Genomic DNA, 18,960 nt, shown 5'->3' with positions numbered 1-18,960 from the left:
ACTTTGGGGGCCTGGGATTTGCAGGTTCAGATCCCCGGCATAGATCTAGCACTGCTTGTCAAGCCATGCTGTGGTGGTATCCTACATAAAATAGAGGACGATTGGCACAGACATTAGCTCAGTGACAATCTTCCTTAAGCCAAAAGAGCAAGACTGGCAACAGATGTTAGCTCAGGGCCAATCATCCTTACCAAAAGAAAAAACCCTTTCCATCCTCCATAATTGAACTGGATTCTCTTTTTTGAGAAGAAAAGTATAATACAAAAGAATGTATGTATAACACATGAATTAGGAACTCTACAAAATGTCATGCATAAATACTGTTTTCTGTATTATTGTGCTTTTATTCAGGTCTTCAGTGTGGACAGATAATAGACTTTTAAAACTATTTTCTTGGAGAGGGCGTATTCAATGTATAACCATGGTTTAACTTGTTCCCTGAACTAATTCCCTGTTCTTTTGTTCAAAGGCTCTAAACTACTCTCTGTGAAGTTTTATACTTGGCTTCAACATGAACTAAGTCAGCCCAGAGTGGCTACCCTTGTTGTTAGAAAGCATGAAATAGTTTTGGCATGCCATGCCTCTAGCTGACCCTTTCATTCTCTTCTAATGCAAAACTTCAACAGATAGCGTGTCTTAAAATCTCTCCTTTTTAAATATGCTTCGGAAGTCTCATGTCCTCTTAGAAAAGATGGCTTCTATCGGCTTAGAAAATCACGTTTGTACATTCTTTGCTAAAGGTAGAGCAGGCTCACCACCGTGACTGAGTGTGTGAAGGGCTCTTTCCTTCCCTGTCTTTCTGCATTATCAGTCATGTGTGATGTGTAAGAGGGAAGTGGTTTTCAAAGGCTAATAATTAAAGGACATCTTATTCAAAACAAAAATGAGGACATTCACGATTTGAACAAAGTATAATGATTACCCTCAGAGAATAAAGTGCTAATTGTGAAAGTCAAATGCACAGTCAATAAAGCATCAAAATGAAAGAAACAAATTTTAAAAAGAGCTGTAAAGATTTCCTTCATAAGAAAAGAAATTAAATCGCTTCATTTAAGCAGGTTTCAACGCTTCTTCACAAAGGCTCTGCTACAAACATTAGACTCCCAACTACTTTGACTTTCTTACCACCCCCTCCCCACTAGCTAGAGAATCAAGAACTTCTCCCAGCAGGAATGGTTTACAAGCACATATATAGAGAGTATACATTAAATCTCTCTCCAGAAAGTCTTGGAAAGTGCCGTTGCTATCCGCCCTTCAGCAGGGCAACTTAACAGAAGGACAACAACCCAGCCCAGCAATCGCAAGATTAGAAAAAAAGAATCGACTAACTATAGGAACAAATTACGAGCAAAATTTCACAGCGTTCCTCATTTTGAGACACTCGTGTTTCAAATGTATATTCTGTCCTGATCAGAACAGAACACCAAAGACCCAAAGGTACCGAATGCCTATGTTCATTTTTGCCTTTCGCTTTCGCTCAACCTCTCCCTGGGCATTCCTTTGGTCTTTCTCGAGGTCCCCAGCTCCAATATTGGGAAGTTGAACAAGAGGAAAGAGAGCTGAAATCATTTTACCTGAGCACTGACTGGGTGGTGGCAACGGCAGTCCCACAAGCAGCTCGTGTTGCTTTCATTTTGCTGCGGCTGGGCTGGTCATCCCGTTAATAATGCTCTTATGACCGCCCACTGGAAAAAAAGTCACTTGCCCGGCTCTTCCCCCAAGAGACGTTTCAAGCAAGCAATGAACTTGGGCAGATTAGCCCCTTGGAATGTGCTGCTTCGGGATTAGCCTCGCTCAGAATCCCATGGACATTCCCTCGCAGCCCTCAAACACGGCTTGATTTGAACATCTAATCTGACGCCAGAAGAAAAACAAGTCCCCGGAGAGATCGGATTTAACTGGCACAAGTCCTGACAGGCTCTCCCCCCTTTGCTTTTTCCATTTTCAGAGAGAAGGCTTGTGAAAGTGTGATAAGGTGCTCTGAGTTCTGAAAAGTTCCACTTTGGAAAGCAAATCCTTCTAAAGGAACAGTGTATTAATGCTCTGAATGGCTGGCACACACAAGCCGCATTGTTCATTCCTCCCCCAAGAAGGGAATGATAGCAGCTCTTTAAAAAGGAACTGCTAAAAACTCTGAATGTTTCAAAAGAATAGTTTGGTCCCTGAATATGAGCCCAAGTAGAATAAAGTTGGAGTTTGCTGGTGACCTTCCATAATTTCTCAAATGTCAATAAATAATAAAATTTGTCTGATCACACTTCTCATCCTGCAGCCCCTCCCTGACACACAATTATACGTGTCACACACTTCTGGGTGATTAGAAACCTACGCTCCGCTGCTCCTTGTTGAAAAGAGATGACCTGTGACCATTACAGCATATGGATGCAGACTAAAAGCAGTGACATTCCGATGCGTTTATCTGGGGTGGCCCAAGTGAGAGGTTCTGGCTCACACCAAAAGGGCTTTTTCAAATATCATCCAAGAAGGAGTTTTCCAGATAGTGGTAGTTCTTAACCAGATAAGTGAACACATTGTGGGAGAAAAGAGCTCAAATTTCAACAAGGTAAAAATACTTTTTAAAACTCGAATATATGAGCACTTCATCTCCGAAGGACTTCTCTCTTCCCGCAGACAGAAGTCAGAGCTGAAAGGAGATGGTCACCGCCAACTCTGTGGGCTGTAAATCTGGGAGCCATTTTGATCTTCATTTTTCCATCAGCTTCTCTCAAAGTGCCTAGTGTGTGTTATGTGGACACTCCCTGAGAGTCAGAGTGTGAGCTGAATGACTTATTTCAAACTTGGATCGGATCCTTAGCCTTCTCCTTGCCTCTCTGCTGTTCACAGGATTAATGTCCTGCAAACTCCTACATCCTCTGGTTTCTCACTCACCAAGGTTTCCCCGAAGACAAGGGACTATAAACTATTTAGTGCCTTTCAGCTGAGGAAACGTTACAAAAAGCAAGATGCAAATGGGACATCAGACTGAGTTTTAGGATAAACACAGGATGGAGAAGTCCCTTTGCCTGTCTTCAGTAGTTAGCTGCAGAATAATATGTATTGATGGCATTAATAATGTGCATACACCTCCTTCTGTGCAGCTGTAACACTCCAGTGCATTTCTTCTCAAGGAATCATCAGAGATGGGAGCACACAAAGATGTCCACTGCAGCATTATTTATAACACAGAAAAATTGGAAACAAATTAAGAGTCTATCAAGGGGAGGTTTATTAAACTATGGTTCATGCCATTTGATGGTTGCAATCAGGTTTCAGAAGACTATTTAGTTACGTAGAGAAATACGTATTTTCACACTGTTATGTGAAAAAAGCAGGGCATAAAATAGTACGTGAAGAATAAATACAAATTTTAAATAGATACAGAGATGATAGAGGATATACTAAAGTGGAAAGCATGGCCAACTTCGATTTCCTTCCTTTTGCTTTTCCATATTTTCCAAAGATTTCCCCTGGAATCATATATTTGTAGACATAAAACTATTCTATGTGGTCAGAAGATTCCAGGTACTCTTTCTTTCCAAGTGTTAAGCTCTACCTTATGATAATAGGAAATCATTGGCAAAGAGTAGTTCAGGAAGTGGCTTAGGAAGTATTCAGTCAGGAGAGGTCACAGTGGGGAATATTTGGAAAGAAAAGTTCTATAATGTACAGGGTAAGTTTTCTGAAGTTTCGAGGTGAGGGGGAGGGAAGGGAACAGAGACGGGGAGGAGGAGGAGGAGGAGGTTGGTAGACAGGCGAGCATCTGAGAGACGCTGAGCTAGTAGGCTATAAGCAGACTGTGAGACTAAATGAATTAGTTCCACATAATCCTTCCAATGTAAGAAATATTTTAAAAATTCAGCTTTCTCGACTTCCTTCTTCACTAGATACTACTTCAACTCTTCGTCTGACTTACTTTAAATCTTGAATTCAATCACAGCCACACTGAGTCTTTTAAATATGGCCCACATGTTCTTTTTTACCCTGTTCTCTCTAGTCTTACTTATTATTTTCATCTTTCATTTTGCTTATTTTTCCTTTCTGGAGAAAAGTATTTGATAGAAATGAGAATATGAGGCACCTTCCATGAACTTTACACCAAAGACAAAAATATTGTCACCAGGACCATGAGCATTTTGTTTAAATGAAAAGGAAGCCCCAGCGAAAGTCGGCACAGCAGTTCTTTCATATGAGGTCAAGATGACCTCCAGGACCCTTTGATTTAAGAAGGTAATTAGTTCCAAAGAGACATGTAGCTCTGGGCCACACTGTCCATATGGATCTTTTTAAAATCTTGTGTTATCGCCCAACAATGCAACTCCTGACAGCATATATTATCAGTCTGTTTCAGATGTAATTTAGAGGGAATATAATTTGAATACTAACAAGAGGAAAGCACAAGTGTAATGTGAACCGTGGTTATTCTTCACCTCCTATCTTCGTGTAATGGCAGATTACCTTATTTTTCCAATTCATCTATAAAGAAAAACAATCACACTCGAATAGAATATACCAAAAAGTTTCTCCACTCCTATCTTCATGTAATGGCAGATTACCTTATTTTCCCAATTCATCTATACAGAAAAACAATCACACTTGAATAGAATATACCAAAAAGTTTCCACTGGTACATAACATTTTAAAAAGTGAAATCACATTTTCTATAAGTAGAAACTAGCTTCTGAAGTGGAAAATTCATATTTCTTTGTTAGGAAGATGTCCAAAGCATTGTTTTTCTGTGATGTCCACATCTGACAAAAACAACAACAAAAAGAGCATGATATAGAATAGGAGTCAGCAAGCATCTTCTGTAAAGGGTCAGATTTTAGTAAATTGGTAAAGCATTTAGGCTCGTTGTGGGGCATATGGTCTCTGTCACGACATTCAACTCTGCTATTGTAGTGCAAAAGCAGCCATAGGCGAGACGTAAACAAATGAGCGTTCCAACAAAACACGTGGTGGGCTGGAATTGTGTGCACTGGTCAACCTTGGTAAAGAAGAAGGGGGTCTGTCTGATGGGGCAGCGGGGGAAGGAGTGGTGGTCCTAAGATCCAGGCTTTCATGGCACCATCACTAGCTTGTCTAGGCTCTTCCTCAAGCACGTCAGGCAGGGCCTTACACAAATGCCTTTGCTGTTGTTTCTTCTACCTGGACAGCTCCATCCTCAGATATCCCACAACTTGTTCCCTCAATACCCCAGGACCGCTGAGAGGCCTTCCTTCACTACCCCATCTAAAGGCACACCCTGTCATTCTCTCTCCCCTTACTTCCCTCTATCGCCTCACAGCCCTTCACAATAACTGGCTTTATGCCATGTCTTTATGTATTTGTTTGTTCTTTGTCTGTATCCCCCACTAGAAAGTCAGTTCTTGAGGGCGAAGATTTTGTTTTGTTACTGCCGTCACCCCAGCACCTAGACCTGTGTTTGGGACGTGGTAGGCATACATAGGGGACCCAGGCACACATCTGGTTTACTTGCTCATCAATTCCTCACCTGTAAAATGACGGCATCAGATACACCCATGTTCCCTAAAGGGGAATTTGAGGGTGGCACCAGACGGGCATTTGCCTTTTAATGGTAGGGTTTACGTTAATATATAAAATGTAAGCAAGGGCTAAACCCGCAATTTAACAAATTCTGCTGCTTGGGGAAATACATTTTCCTTTTTGGAGTTGTGAAAAAATGAATCCACCAAAAATATTTAATAAATTAGGATAAAAATGACTTGTAGATAAAAGAAAAGTCATGACGGCATCACAAAAGTGGCCGAAGTTTGAGAAATACAGGACCAATCCCTCTTAAGTGCCCCTTAGGCTCCTTGTTTTTATTCTAATGCATGAATATAAATGTATTGTGTTCTCTGTCATTCAGAGTTGCTGTTGACCTATAAAGTAAAACAATGCCAGAGCACACTGCCACCAACATGTTCTTTCTGAAATAATCCATCAGGCCATCCCCCGGTCAATACCCTTCTGTGGCTCCCCACCCCCCGCACCATAGGATCAGTTCAGTATTTAAAGCCTTCAAGATCTGGAAGTATCTGTTGAAATCTCTCAATTCTCACCAAACCTTCAAATATTATGCTCCAGTGAACTAAATTATTGATTGTTCCCCTAATGCACCACGCGGTTCCACACTTCTCAACCATTTGAATACGCTGTCCCTTTCGCCTGGAATGTTAGGTTCCTCCTTCTGTACTTAGTAAATGCCTCTCCATTCTTTCAAACTGCACAAAACATTGTGTTCTTTGAGAGGCGTGGCTGGCCACTGCCAGACAGAGTGAATCACCACAACTATTGTTCCACGTCCATGCTGTGCTTACGCTTCCATTGCGGAGACGTCATCCAATATTACGATTAGTCATTTTCATTTCAAGATTTATCATGATCCACTGTTAGTTTCCACCACAAATATACAGTACTCTAGGTCTATTTTGGCATAACTAGAGTTTCGTAGCCTCCCCCAGGACACTTCCCTTCTTCTTTCTTCTGTTTTTAACTTGGTTTCTATAGGAATATCAATTCCTCATTCCTAATAATTGTCTTTGGGGAATCATTCTTTGTAGATTGAAATTATTTACTTTATAGCCTTTAAACTTAAATTACATACACTTTAGCATCAAGTTAAATTGTATGTTTTTCACCAGATTTGGAAAAGATGCAATAAATTATGCTTTACAATTATAAATGAAACATCTATTATCAACAGGTCATGCTGTGTAAATTATACTAAAACCATACAGAATGTTTCTGTAGAAGTAATATGAATACATATGAATATTAATCTCATAGAGTTTTCATAAACAATTTAAAAATATATTTCCTTGTTTCTTCTGGAAATTGTTTCCTCATTATAAATCAGTTAATCACTGCTTGGCAATAATGCATTATATTTAGAAAGTGTTCTACAGTTTGCAGAATGCTTTGACATATAGTATTGTTCGCAACATTCACAATAAATCTGTAAGGTAGGTATTATAAAATTTCATTATACAAATAAAAAACTGGGGCTTACCAACGTTAAGCATCATGCCAGCATTATCCATCAGCCACTGGCGCAGCCAGACAGCCCCAAAGCACTTCCACCAGAGTACAGAGAACTCTGCATCCCTTTTACTCTGTGACTGATATTAGGGATGCTGAGTGACCTTTTTCTCCTTTGTGGTAGAATAATCATTCTGGTCTTAATAAAAGTATACACACTTCATCAAGCCTAAAAGACTGCTGAAAAATTGAAATGAGGATGTAGGCCTCTATTTGAAAAGCATCCTGTTTATGGTCAAGGATTAGCCATCTGTTTCAATATAATAGCTGTTTCCGTACATGGTGGCATAAAAACTTGAAATCTACACACATACTCTTAGGAACTTTACTGCCTTCATTGACCAAAAAACATACGTACAATAGTGCTGGCCCTGTAAAACTGGAATACATCTGAAAAGGATAGTAGTAGGATAAACTCCACCCAGAGAAGGAGGAAATGCAAGACAAAATTGTGACCAACAAAACTATGAGACTGAGGTTTGACATGCTCCTCAAGGGTCCAGAAGTTTAAAATGATGGATCGTTTGTTAGAAAGCGGTACCAGTGGGTTAGTGTCAGTGCCCAACTAGTGACTAGGAGGGTTTTCCATATCCTTGGAGGCTGCACTCATGGGAAATATAACTTTGTTTTCCATCAAGTAAATGCAGAGCTGGAGCAATGTAATGTCATCCGTTAAGTCCTTAATTCTGTTTAGCTTTCACAACTCATTCCTGCACCATTCTGATTTTGTCAGGAACCAAAGACGTGCTGAGTCATGAAATTGGAGCATTTTATGTTGTGTGGAAATGTGGGATTTATGTGACAGATAATATCACAGATTGAGAGGCTGATTTCTCATTTTGTTTAGCTCTTTTGCCTGGAAGGATGAAGATGCTGAGAAGAAGGTGAGGATGGATAAATAGCTGCACTTGTATTTGTAGCACTCCTCATATCAAGATTAAATACTAAAGAAATCAGTATCTCTCTCTATATCTATACATTTATTCAAATATTATTAAATATATATTATAAAAATTAAAATTATATATTTTTTAATTTTTATTTTTAATTTATATTAATTTTACTTTATCATCAGTCTTAACTGCCTTAAAGTATTCTGAGTAGAGAACTGATTTAGCTTCATCAAATGATTCCAATTCTCAGGTCAAACTCTTTATCCTCACAAAGTACAGACTTCAGTTTGGCTGTAGGATTTTCTTTCTGAAATCCTGATTTTCTTTATCCATTCAAAGCTGTAGTAAGGCAGAGCCTGGTGGAAGCATGACTGATTAGGAGTCCGGAGATAGGCATCCTGGTCATGCCTCGTTGACGACCAGGCGGTGACCTTGGGGGAATGATTTAATCTTGGTGATCTTCAAGGTCAACCCCAATTCTTAGAGTTGAGGATTCTGGGAATCAGAACGTATCAGCTTTGTTTTTAGTCCCTCATTAACGTGTACATAACAGGTGTAGAAGCTTTTTTGAACATAAGAGGTTTTTTTAATTTTAATAAATTCATGGAACCATTATTCTTTTGATAACAAACAAAAATGCAGCCAAGCACAAAGTCTTGTGCCTACCGAGCACAAAGTACATAAGGAGATTTGAATTAACAAATAATCCCTAAAAGAATTCTCACTGGCCTCCAACCATTCTTAAGAATGCCTCTGGGTTAGTAATCTGGCACACATGTAAAGTCCTAATTCTGTTTCAATAAGACTTCAAGTATTAATAAGACCTTATTACGATTAATTAATAATTTGACATTTCTAGTTCTGCCACTGAGAGAGTTTTCATAGCCAGAACTTGGTGTTCTCTTGCCCTTATCCCCACCAAATGATAAATCAAATCTTGACCATTCAGGTCAGAGTATGCAGAGACTGCCCATGATTTGTAAATGTTTTTAAACCCAACCATCAAGAATTATTTAACTAGAGAGACTGAGACCAAATCAGTTGCATTTTTATCATCAGAAGCAAGTTATAAGCAGACAGGTCCAGCAATGTAAATGCAAAGCTATTCCCGTTATTGTCTAGAAATGAAAAATTATTAGATATTAAGTTAATGCAGCATAAATGTATTTCTGTCTGATAGTCATCTTTCTCTGTCAAATTACTAGATTGCTTGGTAGAAAATAAAGCCATCCACATAAATTCAGCCTCTGGTTATGTTGTAGTAATGTGACAGTTTTAAGGTGGTTCAAGGTTATTAGGCCTAGCTTCAAAATATTGTTAATGTCTTTTCTTACACCTTCACTACCAAAGTCTGTATCTTTTTGATTTATTCTTACCTTAGTCTGTTAAGATAAAATCTCTCTGGAAGATTTTAGGTCCTGTATAGGTCCTGATATATATATTTGCTTTCTCTAAAGATACTAACTTAACTCTAGTGCACATAGAAATGAACACAAATTCAAAAGTAGGTGTAACAATGTTAGTAGCTAGTTCAGAAATATAGATTTAGTCCGCAGTTTGTGTTCCGTTGGATGGAACATGATTTTTTTTTTTGTCTGTTTTCTTACCACCTCACCTTTACTCTAATGTGGACAGTTCCAGTCTTTGAATATTTGATGTCAAAATGAATTTCTGATAGCAAAATTCTTCTGAAAGAAGCTATGGTAATAAAACTATTTTAAAAAATATCCTGTGCCAGCTTCCTAATTAGTCCCCCCAATTCATCCTCTACCCAGCAACAAGAGGGATCTTTTTTTTTTGCTCTTAACTAATAGATTTTATGTCTTAGAGCAGTTTTAGTTTAAAGAAAAATGGAACAGAAGTACAGAGGGTTCTCATATACTCCCTGCACCTCTCCTCCTGGTTTTCCGTGTTATTTAATATCATGCATTGGTGTTCTGTCCTTATTCCAGCTGAGGAACTGATATTGATACATTTTCACTAACTAAAATCCACAGTTTACATCAGGTTCACTCTTTATGTTGTACAGTTCTACGGGTTTTGCCAAATGCATAACATCCTGTATCCAGCACTGCAGTATCATATGGAGTAATTTTACTGATGATCATTTAAAATGATGAATTAGCTCATGGCGTTCCATTTCCCTCATCTCAAAATCACTCAGTGACTTCCTATTACTTCTAGAATAAAATCTGAATTCCTTAACAGTTCTCACAGGCCTTGCGCAGTCACAGCCCAGCTCACGTCTCCAAACTCTTTCTGTGCCAAGCTGACCCCACCCACCACCTCCAACCACACCAACCTTCTATCAGATCCGCAACTCCTCCATGCGAAAAGATAGAAGGGTAAAAACACATGCTATGTTAGTCTTTAATTTGAATACTACTTTTTGAGGGGATACAAATAAATAATACTCATGACCTGGATGAAGGGGGCTTGGACAATTTGATGTTTCAAATGTAAATTTTCATAAGCAGTAATTCACAGATTTGTTTAATTTGATAATGTGATGTAAGATTCCTGTTTGGCACATGAGGGATAAATATGGTAACTATTTTGGAAGTAATTAGTAAAGGCATTAATCACTGGGAAATCATGGGGTAGAGACAAAGTATTCTGATTCATCTATCAATTTAAACTCTAAACTGTAAGTTTGCAAGAGATCTGAGGTTGTTTCTCCAATATTTAGTAGAAAACTAACTTCTTCCTGGTGAATGGTGCCTTGTTTCTAGTTGGCGATATAACTGCAAAGGAAAATCATAAAATACACACACACTCACGTAAAATTTCTCACTCTGGGATGCTATAGTGTTAGAATACTATCTGGCCATTCATTAAAACTGTCACTGCAGGTAAAGGCATATAACATCCTATAGTACTAGTTGATTTTCACCCACACATACACACATACACACATACACATACCCCCAAAATAATAATAGGTTTCTTTTGCTTGAACAGGTATTTCTTTTCCCTTTTCTTTTTTCTTTGAGTGTCACATAGCATACTCATGTGTACATTATTGTTAAATACTGACTCTACTTGAGGCCATAGATGAAAAACAATGATGAAATATGGGACTCATATTCAGGCACATGTGGGTATGTATTTTGTTCCACTTCAGATCCCAATGTTAGTTATTTGAAAATGAATTCTTACGAAAGTAGGCATGCCTTTCTACAAATGCACAAATCTAATACAGCCGTGCATTGCATAAGGCCATTTCAATCAATGATGGTCAGCATACGTGATGGTCCCGTTAAGACTAGTACCATATAGCCTAGGTGTGTGGTAGGCAATACCATCTAGGTTTGTGTAAGTACACTCTATGATGTTCACACAACAATGAAATCGTTTAACGAAACACTTCTCAGAACACACCCCATCGTTGAGTGACACATGACTGTATTTCCCAGGAGAGAACCAGGTGGAGAAAACTTGCCTGTGATTACAGCTCTCATGCAGAAGTCTTTAAACAATCATTAAGAATAAAATGTAAACAAAAGCTTAGTTGTGGAGTTGCTAATTCTACTTCATTAAAGTTGATGCTTCCTGGAGCTCTGACTCCAGCCATTACATGGGGAATTTGAAAATGGGCAATCAGAGCTGTATTCACTTATTTTTTAATTAATTCACACCAGCATTCAAGAATATCCTTTGAACACTAACCTTGGGGGAAGCTCTTTTTGTTGCTGAGGAGGTATGAAACCTCACAAAGACCCTGTATCTGCTTTTATGTTTATGCTGTGTTCTAGAACAATGTTTCTCAAATGACTTGTGGTGAAGGATCAGTTTTCAAAAAAGGCTTCACTGCATTACAAACTGATAGTTTTGTAAAATGCCAAAAAAATGATCATATACTTGGATTTTGTGGCAATGGCAAATGGCTCTAGAAGTTTCTAAATGTTTATTCTCAATTTTTGCACTTCTCTCATCATTCACAAACAGTTCTCAGGCCAGCACTGGTTCATGGACCGTCAGGCCCTACTCAGTGAGTGATCCATGAAGCAGCAGCATCAGCAGCATCCGGGAACTTGCTAGAAATGCAGATTCTTAGGCTCCATCCCAGATCTACTGAATCTGTGCCTGCCTTTTAATAAGAGCCTCAGATAATTCCTTTATGTTGAAGTTGGAAAAGCCTGTTCTGGAGGAAAATCACCTGATGGATGAAAGGCTACAATAACAAACAGATTTATAGTCCTTACAATAGGCACACCCTGGTCTGATTATTTCCATATATTAACTAATTTGAACTGCATAACAAACCTGTGAAGTAAATGCTTTTATTATGCTCATTTTGCAGCTAAGGACACTGAAGCTGTCGAGATGAAGCTCCTTGTTCCATGTCACACAGCTGGGAAGCGGAATGCAGGAGTGTAGGACAGCTTAAGTGCCATAAGAGAAGCAGAGACTGACTGAGCAGGGGTGCTGAGAGGCGGGAAGGGTCAGTTTTGGCTAGGAGAGGTATTTGAGCTGGGTCTGGCCCATCGCTGGTGCTCTTAGCATACGGGAGGCACAAATTATTTTTGTTGCATTTCATTGAATTAAATAACTTTTGTCCTTCCTTATTTTCGTAATTTCAGGAAGGTTGTTTCAATTTAACTAGCTGTTCTCATATTCCCTACTTTTTAAGATTTAGCTTAAATTTTCCTTTCTTCTCCTGTTTCCATCTCTACAATGGGAAGTATTTGTTTCCTCCCTTGAGCTTCCAAGGACTTTGTTTCTTCCCTGCCCATTGACGATGTCTACCCTGATTAATTGTGTGCAGTTACCCTATATCCTCACTCATTTAAGGCAGGAACGATATCTATTTACCTTTCTACCCTCTTCCCTAACCCCAAGTGCCTGGTACCTGATAGGCCCTCAATAAACATTTGTTAAAAGAATGGATAATATCATACCATTATCAAGAAAATAGATCGTTCAACTCTGGATGGAGCATTCTTGAAGATGTTCATTAATGGAATATCATGCTCTTCTATTTTCCTAACATGTTCTTCACCAATGGAACTGTCAAGCTTTAAAATATTGGGCAAAATGTGATTGTCAGCCTGACAGTATTGCCCCTGAATTGACTGATTGATTATCCTGGATCACTTGCCCATGCACACCATGCACGTGCACACATGCATACACATGCACATGTGTTTTTTCTGTTGGAATCTGGTAGACACACTCCAAGTTCTGCTTTCATCAATGCTACATTACAGAAAACATGTTGGAAAGCACTGAAAAGAGAGAAATGTATAAAAGTGTATCAAACTTCCACCCTTCCTTTTATTGGCATTATAGCTTAATTAGCACATTTGAAGGACAACGGTTCCATACTATCTTGAATGCCTGGGCCTTCAAATTAATATTTTATAGTCTAAGGACAAAATCTTAGGAAAGCTCTGGATTGTCAAATGCTATTTTGGGGGTACACAGTCTTTTCTTAAGAGTATAATTGCTTATAAATTATGTTTTCCCACTGAGTTTAGATCACATTATAACTCCCTTTTGCTCAAAAATTTTCAAGTCTTAGAAAATATATGCTGATGTAGACAATCCAAAAAATAATTTTAGTCAGCATAAATCAGAATAATAGAGAAGATCAGAACTTTTATTTCTTTGTTGTTAGTGCCATCGAGTAGATTACAGCTCCTAGTGACCCTGTGTACAGCAGAGCGGAACCCTGCCCAGTCTCTTTTGCCATCCTCTCACCTTCCAGAGCTGTGTCAGACAATGCTCTGCTGCTATGCATAGAGTTTTCATGGACAATTTTCTTTGAAGTGGATGGCCAGGTCTTTCTTCCTAATCTGTCTTAGTCTGGAAGTTCTGCTGTAATCTGTCCACCACGGGTGACCCTGCTGGTATTTGAAATACTGGTGGCATAGCTTTCAGCATCACAGCAACACACAGCCACACAGTATGACAACTTACAGAGGGTGGTGTGGTTCCCTGACTAGAAACAAACCTAGGCTATGGCAGTGAGAGCACTGAATCTTAACCACTAGACCACCAGGGCTGGCTTTTTATTTCTTAGGTAGCTTTTAAATGATGGTCCTTGCTAGCTTCTGTTTTACCCAAATAGAAAATTCTGCATTTTCCATGTTAAAAAAATAAAATTGCACCAACAGAATCCTCAATGGGTGGATTTTAGTTGGTATTTGCGTGTGTGTGTAGTTGTGTGTTGCCTGGACAGGTTTAAATGATTAATTAGTCCATAAAATTGAGGCCAGAATCCTGAAATGCTTAGTTCAACTTAATTTTATAGCTCCCTTCTTTTGTGTTCTTAGATGCACAAATCCGACCCTCATCTGTACTGCTCTGCTCATTATTTAACATTGAAGACCTAATTGATGAGTTCCTCATGACATTGTCACTATCAACTTGAGCTTTTGTGCGAGACATCAATACAAGTAACTTGGAGAATATCTACGTGAATTCTAAACCTCTCCATTAGTGATTCTGTTCTTATAGCCCTCTCTTAGGACCAGGACAGCATAGAACAGAAAAGAGAGATGAAATGGTAGTCTGCTCATGTTCCTGACTCTGACTGGGGACAAAGCATCCCATTGCCTCAGTTTCTCCTTTTACAACCCTAAAGAATACTGCCCATCTCTTATCACCTCACAAGGGACTGTTCTGGACTGATACCATGATGAGAACCCTGGATTCTTTGTGTCATATGAGGACTTGTTAGCAAAGGTGCTAGCTTGCCATATGCAGAATAAAACATTCTTTTAAGCTTTCTTTTATGATAATAGCTGGCTGAATTTAAGCAGTTTTAAATTACATTCTTGCTTGACTTATACCTGAATGTCAATTTTCTTTGGATTAAAATAGCGCTATATGAACGAATGTGACCAAAAAAACCCAGACACACAACCATTAGGAATTTTCCGAGATTTAAGTAACATGGAATTTGATTACATAGTGCATTCTGGGGCTCAGCCACAGCAGGCTGTAGCTACCAGGCAGGCTGATTATGACTTAAGCATTGTTTCAATGTGATTTTGCAAAGGATTTCATTTAATGCAGATTAGTAAGTTTATTAAGCTGTTGATAATTGAAGCCTCTTAGGTTCACTAAGTACCATCCAGCAAGGTAGATTAGTGGGGTTTAATTCGTTGCCCTCAAATAGCAAAGGAAGACTTAGCTGAATAATTACATCTCCTCTGTGGGCTAATCAAAGGCGACATCACAATGGTGCTTTTGGCCATTTCTGCATTTCTGCAGTTTCCTTTGCAGTCCTGCTTTAGAGTTTTCTGCATCTCTCTCAAATGACACCAAAACCCATCACCTGGTTACATTCCTTAGAGAGAAATCAAAGATGTAGTCACACGAAATGTGAGCCACAAATGGAAATACTCACTTTAGAGCAAGCTGAGCCCTAACTTAGTCGCAACTTTTCTACCATTTCCAGAAATTCTCTGTCCATCCCCTCGTCCAGATTATAAGTACCTTAAGGGTAGGAACCACCTCTATCATCTGATTCTTTAGTGATTAAATATAGTATCTGGCATATTGGGGGACTCTGTTTGCTTAACAAACGAATATATTATCTTAAATAATCATAAAGTATGCTCTGAAAATAACATTATCACCAAGTTTTCAAGTTCTAGGAAATTACTCTTAGTCAGAGTATAAAGTTGTTGTGTTAGCCAAAAGACTTAGAGTCAACACGTGAAAGAGATTGCATTAAGGAGTAAAATGATAATTTATTATCTGATAGATTCTTGGCCACACAGAGCGTTCAGCCCAAGTTAGGTGACTAAAGAAATTAACTTAGTGTCTTGATATGACCTGGTCCTGATTTTAGTTGATTTGGTTACACGCATATGGTGTCATTGCAAGATGAAGAGAAACAGTCCTTATTCCTCTGGGACTCCTAGGTCTGCCATATTTCTAACAGTCACAAACCGGGCAGTAAAAAGTATAGTGGAGGGAGCAGATATAAATAACGTTTCTTAACAGGAAATGCCAAAGCTGTCTGGAATGGCTGGAAATGAGTTTCTAAAGTCAGTCTTGGTTTTCTTTCTCTTAAATTCCTGGATGTTAGAACATCAGCAATAATGCAGGTGTGGAGACTCATGCCTTAGGAATTGTTGCCAGTTTCTGTTTTCTCCATTGGCTTTTCAGGGACTTTGTTTTCTTCAGAATGACACTCAAACTTAGCAAGAAATTTTGAGTATTCTGGGACATAGCACCTTTCTTAAAAGTTTCATCTCACTCCTGTGTCTTCCACTTCATACAGTTGATCATATGAGGTCTACTTTGAATTATCAATAAAGTTCTCCCTTAAAGATTCTACCAAGTGACCTCGTGATCATGCTTGGCTGCAGGTTGAGGTAACTATTCCCAGTGACTTGATAACATCTTAAAAAGGAAAGGAGAATGAAGGCTGACTCTGGTCCTTCATTGGAATGAGTGGTGACTTTGCTTGAGACTGTATCTGTTAAACCATGGACCCATTTTCCAAGATGACATCCCTAGACATGTATGTTCTCTATAAGACATAATAAATTAGGATAGAAACAAACCTCAACAGGATATGTATGTAAGAGAGCTAAAGGCAGGAGTTATAGAGAAGTACTCAAGCCAGTGTACTTCCTAGAGGTCTCAGGCGGTGCCAGTCTATTCACATGTGACCATTTTTATTGTAATACCACATCCTTCCCCACCCACCTGGTCAGAGCTGAATAGACCAGTGGACCAGTGGGGGTGTCTGACTGCAGAGCAAAAATTCATAGGCTGGGCACTACTTTTGACTTACAGGATGGCCCCCAAAGAGAAACGGATCAGTCATATTTCTTTCCTTGGAAATTAGAACTTAGAAACTTAGAGAAAATGAGCGAGGAACCACGGGGATCTAATGCAGAGAAGTCTTGAGGTAGAGAAAGTTCCAAATAGGCAATAACACTTATGAAAAACCAGAACCCGAGAGAGAGGAACACATGCATTATCAGAGTACTCAATAGCACCCAGGCAGTTAGAAGCAGAAATGCTGTGTATGAGAGAAAATAGGTAGCCTATGAAAGACAGAGAGACAGAGAGAAAGACAGGTGGACAGAGAGTAGTCTTGCTTCCTGATGATTTTCCCATTCCAATTCTGGACTCACAATAATTTCCCCTCCCCTGAAATGACTTGAGTGATTCTCATTAGTACATCTAGGAAGGGTAACAGTAAAATCATATGTGCCAAAAGATACCAAAAAAACTAATTTCTTCATAGCTCACAGATCCAGCTCTCAAGTACAGCATCTCATGAGCTCTATGGTGGAAGAAACTGACGTTCAGAGAGGGGACATGACTTGCTCAAGGCCACACCATTAGCAAATAGCAAAGCCAGCGCTTAAGCCCGGCTCTTGTGACCCAGAATCCTGTGCACCCCGATCACAACACACTCACCCTTCCATGTGGAAGAAATTGCTGGATGCTTCTAAGATAGAGTATTTTCATCTCTGGAAAGGGACTGATTCGTAGAGCAAGTATAGAGAGGCTGAAACCTTCTGTTCAGGAGTCATTTTTCACTTGGAAGCGGTTACCAGGGTAGCTCTGACATACACGGGTCTTGGATGTCTCAGTGTTTCACCTAATGGGACCCATCTAAAGGAAGCTGATTTTCAGCATTTGGGTAGTTGTGTTCTGGGCTGTACTGAAAAACATATTTTAGTGATCTCAAGAAACATAGGGACATATCTTCACAGTGAGACTCATCCCCTTTCAGCGTCCATCCTTTGCCCTTGTTCCTCATGAAGGGCTTCCTACGGTGTCTTTCTGTATTAGGGTGTGGTTTACAATGATCCCTGGCAGGGATGGTGCCAAATGCAAACTCTCCGAGTTGCTTTTTACAACTTATTTTGCATATTCTTTCCATATTATAAAAGTTTTGCTAATTCATTGAGGACTTCTGGGAAATATTTACACAAAAAGAAGAAAATACGTATTACCTCTAACCCTGACTCCCATCAAGAGAGAACTCTGGTAACATGTCAGCATATGTTTGTGGTAGAAAAGTGTAGGATACCCCAGAAGCCCACAAGGCAAATGTCTGATTTCTCCCTGGGATGCAATGACCTGGTGAAAGCATGCAGAACTAAATTAACCATTCATCTGAGAATCTGCTGACCAGGCAAGTGGGGGCAGAACCAGTGATGGCCCCAGCACGGGGTAAAGGGTGCACTTGGCATGTGGCACAGGTGCTCCTTACTGTAGGAGAGACATGGCATTTTGTGTATATACCCTAAACAGTTCCTGTATACAGAAGACATAGATATGCTGTTATTTTTTGCAACATCTTAAATATGTTTGATTTATGTCCCTGCTTCCCAGAGCTGGGGGACACGCATTCTTCTAATTTAAGTGATTAAAAAAATTAGGACAATCTTGGAGATAATTATAAGCATTATAAGCATCCTGATGTATTAGAAAACAAGTTCAGGAATCAATGACTTGAGGTGGAACTCCTGCTAAAAATTATCCCCGGAGTTTGTATAAAAATGTACATGATGGTCCCTTGCTCACAGATTCTGCATGTGTAGGTGAGAGTGGGTCTCCAGCATCTCAACTTTTAAATGATGACCACAGATAATTCCATCACCTACTCTCTGAGCAACACCACTAATGTTTCCTCTCGGTCACTGGTTGGGATCTGAGTTTCTCAAAGTTGATTTATGTTTATTTGCAATATGCCAAACTCCCTGCTGTTGCCTCTTTGGTGCTCTTATCTCACTCCAACACTATTACTGTATTTTTCTGACAATCCTCTTGACCCTCAGCTTCCTCTCCCTATTCCATCCTTCACAGTGCCATAAGAAATATCTTAAACCAGAATTTCTCAACCTCGATACTACTGACATTTGGGACTGAATAATACTTTGTTGTAGGGGAGGCTGTGTGGGATGTCTTTGTAGGATGTTTATGGCTTCTGTCCGCTAGAAACCAGTCACAACCCCACCCCAGTTGTGACAATCAAAATTGTCTCCAGTCATTGCCAAATGTCCCGTTGGGGCAAAATGGCCCCTGGTTGCAAACCATTGCT

The 18,960-nt window shown here is 39.4% G+C and overlaps 1 protein-coding gene across 16 annotated transcripts in view; it reads right to left on the bottom strand.

Annotated features, from left to right (window-relative positions):
- TRPM3 (transient receptor potential cation channel subfamily M member 3) overlaps positions 1-18,960 on the bottom strand; it is a 502,456-nt gene that overhangs the window by 265,402 nt on the left and 218,094 nt on the right. For 3 of the 16 annotated variants that reach the window (XM_023627685.2, XM_023627687.2, XM_070248636.1), the window contains exon 1: positions 1,575-1,969. The exons of 12 other annotated variants lie outside the window; for them this stretch is intronic. The gene's annotated coding sequence lies outside the window, so the exon portion shown is untranslated. Of the gene's footprint in view, positions 1-1,574; positions 1,970-18,960 lie in introns of those variants that run through there. One more of the 16 variants, XM_023627680.2, reaches the window with a different exon arrangement.

This window comes from Equus caballus, chromosome 23, assembly GCF_041296265.1.
Source record: "Equus caballus isolate H_3958 breed thoroughbred chromosome 23, TB-T2T, whole genome shotgun sequence".
In the NCBI taxonomy this organism is placed as follows: domain Eukaryota; kingdom Metazoa; phylum Chordata; class Mammalia; order Perissodactyla; family Equidae; genus Equus; species Equus caballus.
Note: the sequence above shows the minus strand (reverse complement) of the source record. Positions and strands in the feature narration are given on the sequence as shown.